Source organism: Triticum aestivum, chromosome 2A (assembly GCF_018294505.1).
Source record: "Triticum aestivum cultivar Chinese Spring chromosome 2A, IWGSC CS RefSeq v2.1, whole genome shotgun sequence".
In the NCBI taxonomy this organism is placed as follows: domain Eukaryota; kingdom Viridiplantae; phylum Streptophyta; class Magnoliopsida; order Poales; family Poaceae; genus Triticum; species Triticum aestivum.
Window position 1 is genome coordinate 510,940,466 of NC_057797.1, and position 3,384 is coordinate 510,943,849.

Below are 3,384 nucleotides of genomic sequence, written 5' to 3' on the forward strand. Positions count from 1 at the left end.
GCATATTAGCTACACCCAATACTCAAGTACGATCATATTGCCTCCTAGTTGGTGCTTTTATAAGAGAAGATGAAGACTCAAATTCAAAAATAAAAATTGCATAAAGTAAAAGAAAGGCCCTTCGCAGAGGGAAGTAGCGATTTGTAGAGGTGCCAGAGCTCAAAGCGAAAAACTTAGAGATAAAAACATTTTGGGAGGTGTATCTATCCCACCAACGAAAACGACTTAGAGTTCCCAATACTTTCCATGCTTAGATATATCATAGGCGGTTCCCAAACATAAAATAAAGTTTATTCCTTTTTCCACCATACTTTCACTTTCCATGGCTAACCGTATCCACGGGTGCCCTCCATACCAACACTTTCCAAGGAATTTATTATTTGACAACATAAAGTAAATTCATTTTTTCATTTCAGGACTGGGCATCCCTAATACCTTTGCCTTACTCTCGTGCAATAACAAGTGAATAAACACTCATCTTGAGAATAACACATCTAGCATGGAAAATATTAGCCACCCCTCACCACTCCGCGAGCGAAACAGACACGCAAAAGACAAGTTTATTTTGAAAATTAGAGATGGCATATACAAATTTGCTTAGAACGGCAAAAGAATACCGCATATAGGTAGATATAGTGGACTCATGTGGAAAAACTGGGTTAAAGGTTTTTAGATGCACAAGTAGAGATCATACTTAGTGCAAAATGAAGGCTAGCAAAAGATTGAGAAGCGACCAACCAAGAAACGAATAATCTCATAAGCGAGCATTAAGCATAACTAACATTGAATAATGCACCACAAGTAGGATATAATTTCATTGCATAACTATTGACTTTCGTGCTTGCATAGGGAGTCACAAACCTTAACACCAATATTCTTACTAAAGCATAATTACTCATCAAGATGACTCACATATCACATCATCATATCTCAAAACTATTACTAAGAATCAAGCTTATTTTGTCCAATGATCTTCATGAATTTTTTTATTATATCCTTCTTGGATATCTTTCACTTTGGGACTAATTTTCATGTGTTGCTTTTCATAAGCTCAAACAAATATAAGTGAAGATCATGAGCATAATTTTTTCTTTCTCTCAAATTAATTTAAGTGAATAAAGAGAGAATTTCTTGAAAATTTTACTAACTCTCAAATAAATCTAAGTGAAGCAAGAGAGCATTTCTTCAAAAATACTAAGCACATCGTGCTAAAAAAGATATAAGTGAAGCACTAGAGCAAGTCCATAGCTCATAAAAGATTTAAGTGAAGCAAAGAGAGCAATTCTAACAAGTCATGACATAATTTTGGCTCTCTCAAATAGGTGTGTCCAGAAAGGGATCAAGACTTAAAACACAAAATAAAACAAGCAAAGACTCATATCATACAAGACGCTCCAAGCAAAACACATAGTATGTGACGAATAAAAATATAGCTTCGAGTAAAATACCGATGGTCGTTAGAAGAAAGAGGGGATGCCACTCGGGGGCATCCCCAAGCTTAGTTGGTTGCTCATTTTTGGATAATAGCTTGGGATGCTGGGGCATCCCCAAGCTTAAGCTCTTCTACTCCTTATTCCTTCATCCATCGTAAGATAACCCAAAACTTGAAAACTTCAATCACACAAAACTCAACAAAACCTTCGTTAGATCCGTTAGTATAAGATAATAAATAACTACTATAAGTGTTGTATCAAACCAATTCATATTTTGTTCTTGCATTATATCTACTGTATTCCAACTTTTCTATGGCAAAAACTCATCAAAGAAAACCATAGAGCCATCAAAATAAGCACACAACACAAAGAAAACAGAATTTGTCAAAACAGAACAGTCTATAGCAATCTGACTATTTCGAATACTTCTGTAACTCCATTTTTTGAAAAATTAGGACGACCTAGAAAAATTGTACATTGATCTACTGCAAGGGGAATGGTTATTTTATCACTCTCTGGTAAAAAATGAAAATTATTTTCATGAGCGTAAAATTTTCTGTTTTTCAGCAAGATCAAACAACTATCAGCCAAGAATATCCTAAAGGCTTACTTGGCACAAACACTAATTAAAACATAGAAAACACAATCATAACAGTAGTATAATTGTGCTAACACTCAAAAATAGGAAGCAAAAAGCAAAAATAAATTTTATTCATTGGGTTGCCTCCCAACAAGCGCTATAATTTTACGCCCTTAGCTAGGCATAAAGCAAGGATCTAAGTTTTGTCATCTTTGGTTCGAGATCCATAAGATGCCCTCATGATTGATTCATATGGTGGCTAATTCTTGTTCTAGGAAAGTGTTCCATACCCTTCCTCAAAGGAAATTGGAACTTAATATTGCCTTCTTTCATATCAATCACGGCACCAATGGTGCGTAAAAACGGTCTACCAAGAATAATTGGACAAGACGGATTGCAATAAATATCAAGAACAATAAAATCTATGGGCACATAATTTCTATTTGCAATAATAAGAACATCATTAATTCTTCCCATAGGCTTTTTAACAGTGGAATCCGCCAAGTGCAAATTCAAAGAACATCCTTCAAGATCGGTAAGACCAAGCACATCACATAAAGATTTAGGAATAGTAGAAACACTAGCACCCAAGTCACACAAATCAAAGCACTCATAATTTTTAATCTTGACTTTGATGGTAGGTTCCCACTGATCATGCAATTTTCTAGGAATTGAAACTTCTAATTCCAATTTTTCTTCAAAAGCTTTCATCATAGCATCAATAATATGTTTAGTGAAAGCTTTATTTTGTTCATAAGCATGGGATGAATTTATCATGGATTGCAACACAAAAATACAATCAATCAAAGAGCAACTATCATAATTAAAGTCTTTGTAATCCAAAAGAGTGGGCACATCACTAGCTAAAGTTTTGACCTCTTCAAACCCACTTCTATCAATTTTCTCAACAAGATTTTCACCCTCCGAATCATTGGGATGCCTTCTAGATAAAGTTGACTCTTCTCAAGTCCCTTTTTCATCAATATTAACTTTACTAAACAAGGAATCAATAGAAGAAAGACCAATCAAGATCTTCATCACTTTTATCCTCTAGTGAGATTGGTTTAGCGGCCATTTGATTAACTAGAGTAGCTTTTGCATCAGATATTTTTCCTAGCAAACTTTCAGCAAAAGCATACTTAGATTGGAGATTGCAAACTTCTCTACTAATATCATCAAGTTGTTTTGTTATAGTTGTTGGGGAACGTGGTAATTTCAAAAAAATCCTAAGCACACGCAAGATCATGGTGATGCATAGCAATGAGAGGGGAGAGTGTCATCTACGTACCCTCGTAGACGGTAAGCGGAAGCGTTATGACAACGCGGTTGATGTAGTCGTACGTCTTCACGATCGACCAATCCTTAGTACTA